Genomic DNA, 16,572 nt, shown 5'->3' on the forward strand with positions numbered 1-16,572 from the left:
ATTTGGAAGCCTGCTAGTAGGGTCTCGTATTCTGCTTCATTGTTGGATACTTTGAAACATAGGCATCGAACCGCGGTTAGGGCGTGCTCGACTACCTTCAGGGCATCGTTGGGCCGCTCTGTTGAGTCATGAATGCATGGTAGGGAACCGTGGAGCCAGGGCCATGTTACACGCAGCAGAAGATGCTCAACTGCTGATATTAGACCACTATAGAGTTGAGTTATGGAGCAAGGGTCGGCTGGGACCGTGTGACACGTAGAAGGAAGTGGTGCTGAACTGCCGGTACATGTTGCTTATATGTAGAATCTTTTGGGGAGATAAGGATAAAACTTGTTTTCAAGTATGTCATTCCAGTGTTCGTCTGCCTTTAGCATGTCTTTTGGGTCAAGTTGTTGCGTTCGTCAGAAAACTTTGCATACGCCAGGGTCTTACACCTTTATCGTCGCGTGTCTAGATTGGGTGGAATAGTGCGTCATGAGGAAGACTGCATGTGTTTGAAGGTAAAACTTGAGCTTCCATGTTGCAACAACTATCTCAAAAGTTAGCTTTTAAATTTCTAATAGCATCGAGGAGAGCTTTTGAACTGTAGAATATAGGTAGTCGGACCTCCAGCTCTTCTTTCATGATGGTAAAGCTTATTACTACTTTAGATACCGTCAAACATGCGAATAAGCCCTCCGCTGCTTCCGATTTGGATAGTAGACAGGTGATATCGGGTACTTCTTCAAGTTCTTGAATGTGCATTGGCAAACCTCGTCCCAAAGTGCATGCTTCTCTGCTAGAGCAAAAGAGTCTTCCAGAGTTAGATCTTCTTTCATGGTCAATTTTTTGAATAGCGGGTGGTTTGCTGGAAGTCCTTTTTGGAAGGCTGCTCTAGTTATCGAGTCGTTGCATCCGACTATCCTTGCCTTCTTTGCTTTGAACCACTTCACATAGTTACGAAGTGACTCTTTTGGGTTCTTCTTGACGTTGAACAAATGGTCAGACTTTTTCTTGATCGAGCGATAGGATGAATATTCTTTGATGAAAATCAAAGAAAGTTCGTCGAAACTCTGGATGGATTGTGGCGGCAGGGTGTAGAACCAATCTTATGTCTCGCCTATGGTGACGAATATCTTGCACATGAGATCATCATTGTTTTGATAGAAGATCATTGTGCTTTAGTAGTACTTTAAGTGTCTCTCCGGCTCCTCATCTCCCTTGAAAGATGTGAAATGTAGCATGCTGAACTCGCGTGGAGGTTCTGCCTGCTCGATCTTGTCCGTGAATGATGACTTGCTTATGTTGGTTATGTTCCGTCGTAGTGCCTCGTCGGTGACCTCGTTGCGTTGAAAATTACGCAATCGCTTAGTCAAGAGTTTCTTTATTTCTTCCTGAATTTGCCTTTGTTGAGGTAATGAAGCTCTCGGCTGCCCCCAACCGTGACTTGTTGGTCTAGGCTGCTTTTCCATGTGTTTGGCTTGTCTATCCCGTGGATGATGTCCGTGTAGTGCATTCCTAGCAGGCGAGTGAGTTCTTCGTAGGCTGCTGGTTGAACTTAAGCTGAATTAAGTGACTGCTTCTCTCCGTCCATCGTGCTGCGTGCTCCGATATGAGGTGGATGATGCTCCTTACAGGCTTAGCCGTGAATGAACACTTCGCCTAAAAGGTTGCTCATGTTGACTATCGGAGTGTGACCCCAACTGTGAATGTATGCTCGTCTGTGGGCCTAGTCGAGAGTGCACGCTCATCCATGCTCTAAGATAGGAGTATACGCTATCTCGGGGGCCCAATCAGGAGTGTACACTGCTTGAATGCTTAGTTCAAGGCTGGTCGAGTGGCTACTTGACGAGACGCTACTGGAGAGGTTCTTTGTCTACCCTTGTCCTATTTCGGACACCTCGTCTGGGGCACGTTGCATCTCGGTGCACTGCAAAAGCTGGTTCACCAAGGTCGTCTGCTGTGAGAGGACGCTCGTCAACTCTATGACTTGACGGGACAAATGTTGCTCACCATTTGGATTGGAAATGCTTGGAAGGAATATGCCTCCTTGAGCAATGGAATGATGGTAGACTCCAAGCACGAGATTTAAGTTAGGAAATATTAAATCCGTGGAGAAATATGGTGAAAATGCCCCCGGCTCGATGGTAGGTCCGAATGGTTGAGATAGTCTTGAATCAATTTGGGCTACTTAGAAGGCTATAAGAGCAGGCTGGGCCACAAGAGTGGGCTGCTCGACGGGAGTAAGTTGGGCCACGAGAGTGGGCTACTCGGCAAGAGCAGGCTGGGCCATGAGAGTAGGCTGCTCGAAGTGTGATGCACATGGGTACAAAGCTTGGGCTCAGCTTGGCAACGCATTGGGCTCACGTTGGGCTTGAAACGACATGGCTTGGGTCGTGGCCTTGGTGCCGTGGGCCTTGGATGACACAGCTTGGGATTGCTTTAGTGGCATGGCTCGAGCCATGGTAGTGGTGCCATGGACCTCGCGGCGGGTGGCTATTGAGGTAGCCACCGCGGTGGTTCCCGTGGTGGAAACTCGTGATGGTGGTGCCGCTCCACCTATTGTCACATTTAGCCTCGTGGATCGCCGTGGTCCCATTTCTTGAATGTTGAAATTTTCATTTGTTGAATTTTCTAAATTTTTAGCCATTGTACTTTTCTTTTACGTTTTATCAAAGAATCTTTTGCAAATAAAAAATTTTAATAATAAAAACGTACGAAAAATCTACAAATGGACAAGAAAATAGAAAACCTTGGATGCGAGAGTCTTCTACGAGTGTAGGACTCAACTTTCAATGAAAGCACCAATTTGCAGATGCAAATTTCTTCCTCCTTGATCTTGGACAAAATTGCACCTACAAAACAATTAACACCTTTGGTTAAGGTCAAAAGCCTCACGCGCCCACGATGAATGGGGGGGGCTTTAGCTGAAGAACCTCCGATGCCAAAGTTAGAATTTAGAGAGAAAAATGTTTAGAGAGTTTTTGGAGTTTGGCAAGAGTGTAGACCTTAGGTTTGTAGAAAAAATGAGATTGAATATATAGAACATGGCCGGCCCCCTTGGAAGAGAGGGTGACCGGCCTCTTTGGTATTTTTTGGGTGTAATGAGTGATTTAATTGGCAATTAATGGATTAATTAGGTAATAAATACATTAATTAGCCAATTAACATAATTTAAAAGGAATGTTTTGGAGGTTATGGAATAATTACCTTGTGGAGAATATAGGATGAGGATGGAAGAAATAATTTTGAATTTGTTACCGATTTTGAGCATTTTTTACTTGGTTGAGGGATGATTGTCTGCTGCTCATGCTTAGGAATCCCGATATGCCTCAAGGGTATTTTTGTCCTCTTTTATTCAAAATTCACGTGTCGCCTTGTGATTATTTTTGGTTCCACACTCTCCACATCAAACATCACATAAATGGTATGAAAATGTGGTACAAAAACATGGTATGAATAGTATTACTGTAAATAGAACCCCTTAGGCCATTTGCTAGGGGTCCTTCATCAACCACACTTTTGCACTCTGTCGTTCTAATCTTCCATTCTACACTGGGTAGAATTTATCTTTCTAATTGTTTTTAATTCTTCGCTTAAATTTCATGTTTACCTAGCACTTCAATTCAACAATTTAAAGTTTATTTCAGTATTTTAATTTTGTAATGTAGATTTATTTTCCGCTTCGCACTTTAATCTTGAATTTTTTAGTTTATAGTTGTGTTCATTATCAAATCAATCTCCACGATCATTGCGTTCAGATTGGTACGATTCATCATACACTCTCACATCACCTACCGCACCACTGATAACCAAATTCATTATACATCCATCACGTGCGAGTATCTCGATCCAAGAGATTTCTCACCCATCTGAAGAACATTCGAATTCACCCATCACGTAACAAGACCCATAGTTCAAGATTAATTACGCCTTTCAACGCCCCTGCACATAAAGCACGGAGAGTCTAGAACCCTTCTTTGGTCACAATCGCTTTGAAAGAACTTAACAAAGTGCAAATCACATTTTACTCGCTTGGCCCCCAAGCTGCTAGTTGGCACGCCCGTAACACAAACTACAAGGATCAACAAATCCCGAAATCCTCAACGTGTGACCGAGATCAATTGTAAGAGCAACAGTCTTCTGATTCTCTCACTTACTTAAATATGTTATCGTCGCCATAAAATGTTGGTAACTATTTAGTTCTTTCTAATTTTCATGTGGAAGTCTAATTGTGGACTTTTAGTGTCCTTTCAGAGAACAATGACAACTGTTCTGTGTGAGTATTAATGACTATTAAAAATAATTTTTTAATTAATAATTATATGATTAAAGAGACCCAAAGAAACAATCGAATGTCACAATCTAGGCTAGTGTGCAATTTTTAGCAGTGAATTAATAATTAAGTTTTGTTAGTAACATATATAAATAAATAGAAGACTTTGGATGCAGTCTCTATTTATCAATATTCTTTGACTAAAATTTTGTTGGTTTTCAATTTTGATCTAAATCCCTAAAATTAATGTGATAATTTATTTTTATTTATGTTACTATATATTTTAAATTAAAATTTGAAATTTATAGTTGTTTATGTTAATGCGATTTTAAATAAAAACCCACAATTTGTGGGATTAAAAATATTAAAATATAAATTATACTATTGTGTGTGTGTCTGTGTGTTTGTATGTCTCTGTGTGTGTACATGGGTACATTCATCAAAATTAACAAAAAAATTATTGTACCAAAACATGGGTACATTCTTCAAAACCACACACACAAAAAATAAAAATAAAAATAAAATATTAGGTTTAATAACATTAGTAAATTTCTTCGATAAAACTTGATATGGATACATTCTAAAAAAAAAAAAAAAAAAACAAGAATGTATCCATATAAGTTTAAAAATGGATTAGAAAAAAATTGAATAGATTTTATATAAAAAAAAATGGTACATTTTACATATAACAAATTGTTATATTTAAGAATGGGTACATTTTAATTACATGAATGGCTACATATAAGATTAAAAAATTGAAAATGTTTTTTAAAAAGCTAATGGGTACAAACTTATTCTAATTTTTTTATTTATTTCGGAAATGTTTTGGATTAAAAATTAGATATGAGTTTAATAAAGGTGTGAGTATTAAAATACTAAATCCATTATTAATTTTTATTTTAAAAAATTATGTAAATGACATGTAAATTCATTATTACATTAATGCTAGGAACTTGGATCAAAATTTGAAAACTAATAAGGTTTTAGTCAATCAATATTAGTAACTAGAGACCTGATACTAATTTTTCCTAAATAAATTTACAAGTGAATCATATATGTGGCTAATGTCCAATTTTTGTAATAAAACATTATTTTATTTCAATGCGAGATATTTGGGCTAAGTTATAAAATTGCCAACCATATACAATAATTAACTTAGACTGTAATATTTGTGAGCCGAACTTGAAACATTTCACTTACAAATAAAGAATAATATTACTAGACTGTAATGTTTGTTGTTGAACCAAATTTTCGCACCATTGTGGATAGAAAAGTACAAGGACTACCACCTACTAAAGAGAACAAACAACCGTGAAATCCCTAAGGTAACAGTGTGTACCAGCCAAAGGTTCACTGACGATCAAATTAGTAAAGGTTTAGAACTCAAGTAGTGGGCAAGAGAGCAAGAAAGCAATATATATGCAGAGTGCATAATATCATAACACCTTTGATGAACCCTAGAAGGGTGTATTTATATTAGTTGGGAGAGAATCATTATAGAATAGTGACATATAAAGCCAAGAGAATCCTAAATAATATCTAGAATAAGATCTTATTTCATTTTAGGATTGTGATTACTTGTGGCTCAAGTCAATCCCTATATTGCAAAAATCTCTAATAATATAGGAAATATCCTTAGTCGAATCTGATTTTCCTATTTCGCGAGCAAGCATGGTCATTCTCAAGAATACTTGCGGTCATTCTAGAGTCTAACGGGACATGGTGGCACTATTGGTCAGTTTGTATGGTCTAGCCCAATCAGAGCTACCTAGTCCATTACTGGACTGTGGATGCACTTATATTCCAACCTGTCTCACAACGACTGAAGAAAATTCATGGTCCTACATTTGTGGTAATTATATGCCACTAAATTAAATGGTCATTAGCATTAACATCATATTTAATTTTATTTATTTATTTTGGGACACAATTATTAACTCTCTGAATCGTCAAATCTCATTTTTTTTAATAAATGATAAACTGATTACACTAATTTCATCTAATCTACGAAGAGGGAGACTTGAACCAAAATACAAGACATAAAACACACTGCTATAATCAACTTGATTAAACTATTATGCATTCCATCGGTCAAGAGTTCAAGACCATGAAACGAATGGGCCAATGATGAACTTCGTTTTAAGGTGGAATTAGAATCTAGAGCCCAAAAATATAAAATAAAATAATATGCAGAACTCTCTTAACTTCAGACTGAGCATATAGAAAGTAGCCCAAAACATGTGTAAGCCAGAGCTTGGACATCCCATTAGCAGCATAGTTCATTGCAGGTAGTTAGTGGACTTTAAAATGGTTATAATCAGCCCATTACAATCCAAAATTGTACTAAGAGCGTGTAAAATTGTAAAGAAAATGATATTAGCTTGTTTTGAACTTCTATCGGTCATACTTTTTTAACAGGAAACACTTTTAATTATAAGTACTTTTATTAGAAATTTCTTTTTTATTAGAATCACGTCAAATTATTGAACAAATATTCAAGTGCATTTTTGAAATGCTTCTTGAATAATTATCTAAGTACTTTTTAAAAAACACTTTTATAGTAAATACTTTAAAATTTTTTGTCAAACATAATCATAAAGTAGTTTTGATTGTTAGAAAGCGTTTTTAACTCTTTAAAAAACAATTCCAAACATACCATAATATACGGATACACTACAAAGAATCAGTAACTCAATAATGTAAAAGAAGCTGAATGTGGGGGGAGAATCCACTACATGGTTCTCCTATTGATATGCTAGGAATCTCCTTTTTGTTCCCATATTTTCAAGGTGACCTCCGTGTGGGTCGTCTTGGTGTCTGCCACAATGTGTTGTTGCAATAGAAATTAAGAGGCAAATACTAGTGGGAAGACAAATAAAAACATGGCCGGGTTGGAAGAAACGCCTTGATTTTGACAATTCATTTCCCTAAAACACAAACCTATGCTCCCCAATTCAAAGGTATCTTACAATACTAATTGTGTGATATATGATCATCGTACCTCAAAAACTCAAAGTGGTTAATGTAAAATTCATTGTGAATGTACATGGGTTGTTGATCAAGTCACTTGATTATTGAGTAACTTGATATCCAAACTGCTTGATACTCTAGTGATCTAAAAACTCTAAAAGAGTAAGAATCGTAGAGTCTTAATGCTAATTTTGTGAAACCCTATTTTGTATAACTTGGATAATATATGTCATGGTGGGACATTGATTGATTGGATTATGATTTGGTAAATCTCTCCTTATAAAAGGAGATGGAGAGAAACTCTAGTCATTTAAAAGGTTTGTTCCTTCTCTCACAACGATTATTCTCATACACAATACCAAAACCCTAATCACTTGATCGAGAACACTTTTGGTTGCTGAGAGTAAAAAACTCATTTGTCATCCGCAAGGGAGATATGGCTTCCTCATCTGCATGTTGGCTATTTTGCAGTCACTAGGCTTCTTGATTGATATCGTACACATGTGCTAATAACCATAACTTTGTTTTTAAAACCATGACTTCACTGTTATACAATTAACGTCTGTTTGATGAATGTTATATCTGCATATTTGTATCTGTGATCTTAATAACTTGTTGATGTTCAAATAATATCTTACAATTAAAAACAAGTGAACACAATATAATAAGTTAAACACTCTTTTTATGTTCAATGACATCATGTTCGTAAATTTTAAACTTAAGCCGGTAGATAAAATTGTGTAATGCAAGTGATGTATTTCTTTTGTGAGTATGACATTCTTCTTCAATCAACGGCATCTCGGATTCATATTTTCCCTTTCTTTATTATGATTTAAAGTCGTAATATCACTTATAAGAGCATAAAATATATTAAAAAGTGATGTGTAAAACCTCAACCAAGCGAAAGAAGTTAATTTGCGTGGCCAAACCAAAAACCAAGGGAAAAGGGAAAAGTTAAAGGTTAGATATAGTTCTCACGTGTAAAGAGAAAGACAAGGTGTTTTTTCTTTAATCCCCTTCTTTCTCCTTTTGTAACAACATGCAGAAAACTTTCAACGTTAGCCATTAATCCCACATTGAAGTTCCGTATATACAAACCAGTAACCTCTCAAGGAAATTTGGAAAAGACTTGCAATTAAGGGCAAAAAGCCTTCTAATAAAGCTGGTGGCTCTCAACCTTTTTCCTCTTCTATATTTCACGTGTGGAAACATTCTGAGTGCCTAATCTTGCAGCAACTCTTTCAGTGAAAGATCTACTCATGTTTCATGGAATCTCCCAAGTCAAAAGGATTATTACAAATTGGACGGTTCCTATTACTTGAAGGGACAAATGCTTTTAGTTATCGTCGTTAGCTTTATTTATATTCTTATTTTAATTAGATTTTGGTTTTTACAGGTCGAGCTCGATTTGATTGGTTAGCTGGAACTGCATAACCAAGGCCAGGTCTGCATAATTTTGTGATGTTTTCTGTACAACCAGCCATAGATTAAAACTTTTATCCAAGTTTGGGGGAACATAAATTGTAGTTCCTCTTTCTTTTTATTTTCCTCCCCATTTCTGTTTAGGTCAATTTCTCCATTAAGAGGTAGCTATTGAGCTTAACGAGTCGTTTGATAAACATTGTGTTTTAAGGTTTTTGTTTTTGTTTTCACTATTTTATAAAAATTAAAAACTTAAAACTTGGTTAATAATTGTTAAAAAAGAGATTATTTCAAACCCAACCAAAAATAAAAGGAAAACCACCGCCTCCCTTCAAATTTGCAGGCCCTAGTAGAGTCCCTACTACTACACTACAATTCTCAACTTCAAGTCTTCAAGTACCTTCACTTCCAGAATCGTGGATAAATGATCTGATGTCCCCACACGCATATGAGTGGAAACCCTAACCCTAGGGGAATTGTGCTCCAGGGAGCACCTGATTCGTTCTGCACTTGCACACCACTTATTCAACTGAATACAACATCACGTGGAGGGACTCAACTATGTTGACGTGGCATCACAGGACAGGTGGAGAGGGGTAGAGAGCCGGGGTGGAGGAGGGTGTGTAAGAAGAGGATAGTTTGTTGGGCAGCTGTCTTTTGTCTTAGGGCCGGGAGCACGTGACCACCACGAGGGTCCCCCTCGAATGTCTGTCTTCGACCCGTCCAAACAATTAACCCAATTCAAACCTCTCTCCACATATATAAGCTTCCTTAAGATCGTCTTATTATCATCAGTTAATCCATTGATATCTTATACATAAATGCTTGACAAGCTAAACTTCTATGTATGTGTTTTGGTGGATCCCATTCCCCTTTCAATGCCCATCAAATTACCTTAAGATCAAACATAGTAATTAAATATCAGTTTTAGCAATTATATATTAGAGTTACTTACCATTATCTTTCATTTTTAGTTTTTTTTTTTAAATGATTTAATGTTAATATGAAAAGTCAAGATTACATGATTCAGCCATGACACCAAATATGGGTAAACACTCTCCAATGACCAATGTCAACATAATAGTTGATATGATATGAAGAATAACGCACAATCAACCATAGATTAGAACTCTCGATTCAGCCACCAATATGACAATAGTTGTTCAAGCATATTAGCCACACATTTGTATAATAACACAACAATTCTATAGAGAAGGTACACTTAAGAACCCAAACTCGCCTAAATTGAGACTACAAACTCTCTCTCTCTCTCTCTCTCTCTCTCTCATCCCAAAGCGTCAATCAAACTCAAGGTTTTAAAAGACGCTAGGCGCTAGTCGGGCGGTGGATTGAGGCTTAGCGCCTAGGCAGCTAGAAGAGCGCCTAGGCGGACTAGACGGATTTAAGTAAATCTATTATATTTTGTGTAAATAAGTGTCAGTTTATACTTAATATATATATATATAATTTCATCATAAACTACAAAATAGAATGACATATGTATTATGAAGTATTGGACCATAATGAAAACATGGGAAACAAGCATATAATGTGTGCTCATTTTAAGAGTATTGCTAGGGAGACTAAATTTATAGACTAAAATTGCAAACTAAATGATGTGTCATCAATAAGAAATGAGCACGTTTATCAACGTTTAAGTAATAATCCAATCATCAACTTCCATGTCATTTAGTTTACAAAACTTAGCCTCCCTATCATTACTCTTTAAGTATTCAACAAGTCTTTTACAATTTATTGAAAAAAATAAAATGCAAAAGGAAAGTTATATATTTTTTGTCTAAGTGAGTCACAACCTAGGCAGGTGCCTAGGCGGGTATGGGCGGGCTAGGCAGTCTAGGCTGGCACCTTAGCAGGTCTAGGCGCCCTTTCTTAATTTTCAAACGCCTAAGCATTAATCGGAACGGTGGCCAGCCGTCTAGCGCCACCTAGGCGCTAGGCGAGGATTTTTAGAACAGTGATCAGACTTTGATCAACCCACTTCACTAGTAGATCTCCCCCCAGGCACCACCATGAACACTGAAAATGCCACAAATTATGGTCATATAGTTTGTTTAGTTCACTGACGCAAGACACGAATGCCAGCAAACTGGGACACAAACACATTGTGTTTTGGGTGAATGAAATTCAATGGGATCCAAAGAGACCATGTCTTTGTTCATAGGATCCCAAGTACCGGGATCAATCAAAAGTTTGATTCTATCAAAACTACTCATTTTTGTAGCACTAATTTGTAAGAGGCGAGGAATCCGGTAACTATTGCATATTGAAAATTCATAAATGGCTACTGTTCACCGGTGTTTTAATAATTTAAGGAGAAAAAAAAACTAGTTTTTGAAAGCAACTCTTAGTTGCTTCCGCATTTTTGCTTTGTATGATCATGATTTTGAAAAAAAAAAAAAACTAGGTTTACTTGAGTTACCAAATCAAATTGTAGCCCACCCTTTTCACCACTTCTTATAAAAAAAATATTAAAAAAAAGTGGTCTTAAACGAATACTTAGGTTTGCTCTCACTTAGGGTTTTCTTAGAGAGAGAACACATCGAATGGAAATTTTAATTTTGAGTTAGGAAATTGCTATTAACACTCGAAAATTCTCATTTTACAATCAAAACTTTCTATGTTTAGAAAGAAAAATACAATTGTAGAGTGCCAAATGAATTTTTTGAAGATAACAGTTCCTTTAGTTATTACTAACATGATACTTGACATATAGTAGTTTCTTGCTTACTATAGATATATGCTATTGTCCACAAAATGAGTAAGTAAATGTATAAATAAAAATTATAATCACATATTAGTTGAGAGAACTAGTAAGTTGGAACAACAGTCGATATTTCTTCAGTATTAGTCCCTTCAAACTTTGTTAGTAAACGGTAAAATGGAATCTCATGTCAAGGAAAACTTACATGCAATTGTTTCATTCATTTCCGTTCTATATCTTTCTCACAGTCATGTGATGTAATGAGAGAATATATGAAATCAGAATAGGTAAGTTTTTCGGGTATCATCAGACCCCTTCACACAGCTAAGCAAAGTGCCAAAACTTTTGAGCTGAGACTTGAGGTACAATCATCAAGTTGGAGGGCTGGTATGTGCATTAACTCCAAATATCCATTATATTTGATATCTTAGTGGATCCCTACGTGCCCTACACAATATTTTCCCTACATCAATGGCCATGCTTTGACAATATCCTTTCTTCCTTTGACCACAAACTTAAGAATCTAAAGTGTTCACCAAAAACAAAAAACTTAAGAATCTAAGTTGGGTTTTCTCTGCTAAAATTATGGTGCATGACAAGGTCAGTGGACACTTAACAAAAGGAGATGATTTTTAGAAGTCTTTTACGCACTTTTTTTTATTGTCAACCATTAAATTGAAAAATTCTAACGAAAATAATGATCACAATTAAATAAAGATGTGTGAGCACTAAAAAAAGTCTCTGCTTGTCAATTTCCCAAACTACACGTTATATATATATATGCATGCTGGGCTTCAAAGAGGAAAAAAATTAAAGGGTAGGTATAGGTTCAATTCGATAGCCACATCAATACAAAAGGATAATGTTATATAGACTAAACTTGCAAACTAAATGATGTGTTACCAATAGGAATAAGTACGTTTATCAACGTTTAATTAATAAATCAATCATTAACTTCCATATTTTTTAGTTCTCAAAATTTTATTTACAAATTTAGTCTCCCTAGCATTATCCAATCCAAATATTCAAAGTGTATCCATGCTCTCGTGTCTTAATATGACTGGACATGTAGATATGGCAGCAGGTAGCGGCATTGAAAGGATTGATAGGAACTAAATTAAAACTGAGTGATATTCGCATATTTAGGTGATTTCCCATTAAGCTTGGAGATACAATCTTCAAGGTTCTTTTACCACCACTGGTTGTTTCTTCATTGGGACAACGATGTGTGATGAAATTTCTTGTAATGAAGCAGATAGGTGAGAGACGCTCGCAAGTGCTATTGCAATACGGTAAAAGATGATCCAACGGTGGTGATGATGTGCTAAGATTAATTGCGTGTACATGCGATAATTTGACTGTAACATCATTGGTCAGTATCGGCTCATTCATCGTATTTGTCGTAACATTCTTCTAAATAAAAGCTGCTGGTTTTCACTATCAAATTCCAACTATTTTAGGGCGAGCTATTTAGTGTGACATAAAATGTAGACGAATGTTGTGCCGTTTGCAAATATTTTCCTAGCTCGTCTTATCCACAACATAATTGATTGTTCCCTCTGATATTAAGATGATGAAAACTGGAATTTAATAATGTGACAAAGATGGCAAGTTCGGTATACGTTACGATCTATTGCGATCATTAATACCTAAATGATCATCCCCCCATCACTATCTAATGCGAAACGAAAGTGGAAAATAGAAAGGAATTGTAAGGGAAATAAAGTAGATAAAATTAATAAATTAATGTTGATTAACTGTGTGCATTGCGTTTGTTCAAACAAAAATGTAACTACTTGAACAAAGACTGGAATTCCAATAATTAGGTACTAAGCAAAACCGTTAGGTACTAAGTGTAATTAGGTACATATACTTCTTAGGCTTCTCCTTCTGCGGCTTAAACTTTTGAAAGCCACCAAATGTTGGTCACCTTCGCCGGAACTTCACCCAAATTAAAAACAAAATAATTATCAAACACCAAACTATAACCAACATATATATATATATATATATATATATATATGTTGGTTATAGTTTGGTGTTTGATAATTATTTTGTTTTTAATTTTTATTTTCCTATTTATGTGCTATAGGTCGAATAAAAGTATGCTACAAGATAAATGAAAGGTCGACAAGAATGATGAAAAAATTTGAAAGCTATAACACAAAATGAAAATTAAAAGGGTTAATCTCAGTTGACTACCCTTAAGTTTCGTAGTTTTCAACATTTAGTACATGAAGTTTTTTTCGTCACAGAATCATACCTAAAATGTTAATTTTGGGATAGTCTCGTACATCTGTTAGTCTGGTTGTTAAGTCTCCCGTTAACTAATGACATGGCGCTCACGTGGACAATGACTGGACGCCACGTGTCAATATGGGCCCACATGAATATTAAAAAATTAAAAATTAAAAAAAAAATTGGGCATTCTTGACCCTTTCCCTCCTTCTCCCTCTCTTCCCTGCACCCATCCTCCCTGCACACCACTCATCTGCCCTCCCTCCCTTCTCTCCTTTACACCCACCCAACCTCTGTACCCTACCCACCCCCACCCTTTTCACCTAATTCTTCCCATCAGATTGTCACCGTATTCAAAACCCCCAAACCCGTCGCTGTCACCAAGGCCTCCAAGATCAAGACCGTTTAGTGATCCAGACGGCGATTCGCTATCTCCAAAACACCAATCAGCTATTGGCTCCATTGATCCACCACCACTCGCAACTGACCTTCAATAACACTGACCCATCTGTGTGACGGCGAGGCCTGTGTCATACCCAGATAAGTGGAAGATGAGCGGGCAAATGGGTGGGTGTGCGAGGTGGGTGGGTGTACGAGGAGGGTGAGTGCAGAGGAAAAAAGGGAAGGAGAAGGAGGGGAATGGGTGGGTGTGTGGGGAGGATGGGTGCATGGAAGAGAAGTGAAGGAGAAGAAGGGAGGGGGTCGGGAGGGATGAGGTAGGACGCCAAGTTTTTTTTTTTTTAATTTTTTAATATTCACGTGGGCCCTATATTGACACGTGGCGTCCAATCATTGTCCACGTGAGCGCCATATCATTATTTAATGGGAGACTTAACAGCCAGACTAACAGATGTATGAGACTGTCCCAAAATTAACATTTTAGGTATGACTCTGGACGAAAAAACTTCATGTACTAAATGTTAAAAACCACGAAACTTAAGGGTAGTAAAAAGTGTTTGGTAAATATAAAATATCCTACTTATTTTGAAATCAATAGCCTATAGACATCATCTTTTAAAGTAGCATGTTAGTTGTTTTAAAAGCTGCTTAACAGAGGAGTTGAGCCTTTAATGAATATTTTTAATTTTTGTACTACGCTCATTAATTTTAAAAAAATGATATTATCTATCCTTCTAGACACATTTTATCATTCAAGAACAAAGTGACGACCACCACCAACCAATATAAATCCTATCATCTTACACCACCATATATTGTTACCACCACACCATGCCCGCCACCACTACTACCAAAACCACAATTGTCACTACCATCGTTGCCATGACCACCATAAACACAACCACCACCACTGCCACCACAATCGCCACCATCGTCGTTGTCGCCGACCCTACCACCATTGTTACCTCTACAACCTTGTAGCCTAACCTCCACACCCCTTTGTTGGTACCACTACCATCACAACTATTGCCTATGCCACCGTTGTTATCGTCATAGCTTACACTATCATGTCCATTTTTATCATTATATATACAGTTATGTCACTTTTACATTAAAATTTACCATACACTTTACATAGTTTTTTATGCTCATAACATTTTTTTTAAATGAAGTTTATCAAACGCCAAACTACTTTATTTTACAGCTGATTATTCTTAAAGCACATCAAAAACCGTTTTTCAAAAAAAAAGCACAACAATCCAGAACTGACCCTAAATGGGCCATAAACTTGTAATGTAACTACGGGCCATAAGATAAAATGTGTGTGTATATGTACACACTAATTAGCCAATTTAGCCTAATGCCTTAAACTTTTTGCATTGGATACTAAAGAGAGTGGGATATTATTTGTCTAGAATTGTCAACTAGAGGAAGTTATGGCAGGAATATTCCTAATTATAATCAGTGAAGCATGCGACGGGTAGACGTAGCACAATTTTTGCCACGGACCTCCAAAGTCCATGGATCAAATGATCCAAATTCTTAAAATTTGACTCAACGGTAAAAAACAAAGAACTTAGTAAAAAAATTTAAAAGTTATAATAATTTTTTACCGTTAGATCAAATTTCAAGGATCCAAATCACTTGATTCGTAGGATTTGAAGAAAGAGATCCGGCCTTTTGCCACAACTATAGTGAGCTGCATATGTCAGAGAAAAGTATGGCACACATGGAGAAACAAGGTGGCGTCTGCATTAGTCACTTGCAAATATATATTAGTCAAAGTAAGTACATAGATAATCCTTAATTAAATCTAGACGATTAACGGGATTTCTGTATGCAAGTGGATATTTAGGAATGAGAATCCTCTTCGGATCTTCTTTGAGAGAATTTTCGGGATCCTCTAATCACGTATGTTCATCGTACATCATGCGGTAAAAAATTATTGTAGTTTTTTATATTTAAAATTGAATATCAATAATACACGTCGAAAATTGACCGCACGATATATGATAAACGAACGTGATTGGATGATCCTCAGGATCCTCAAAAGGAGAATCCGAAGAAAATCCTTGTTCGATATTTAGACCAAGCAGTCTACGTACCCCATCATGTGCATTGTAGAACAATTGCATATTTAATTCTTTAATTATATATGTTCTGTAAAATAGCTTTGCTTGTTTGCGTTATGAAGCTACAATTCTAAGCGCCAAAATCACAATTAAATAGAATTATTTTGTTGAAAATCACGATGTATTTCTGGGATTTTCCTAAATAAATAAACTAAGTTATCCGTGCATGTTAGTTACATCATTGATTTAAACAAGTCTCTTTGGTGGGTACGTAACTTGTTTTTAGTCCAAATTTCTCACTCGGAATTACTAATCTTTCATATCAGCTTGCCAGATCATAACTACTCAAAGTATTTTATTAACAACTCGATTAGATCTCCAAAAAAATATTAAAAACACCAAGAGGCTATTGCATATTTTTATACCTTTTCAACGGTTTTTCTGTTATAGTCAGAGAGTGGGTTTTATCATGAACAATATTGTTAATTTGTATT

The sequence above is a fragment of the Malus domestica genome, chromosome 04 (genome assembly GCF_042453785.1).
Source record: "Malus domestica chromosome 04, GDT2T_hap1".
Taxonomy (NCBI): Eukaryota; Viridiplantae; Streptophyta; class Magnoliopsida; order Rosales; family Rosaceae; genus Malus; species Malus domestica.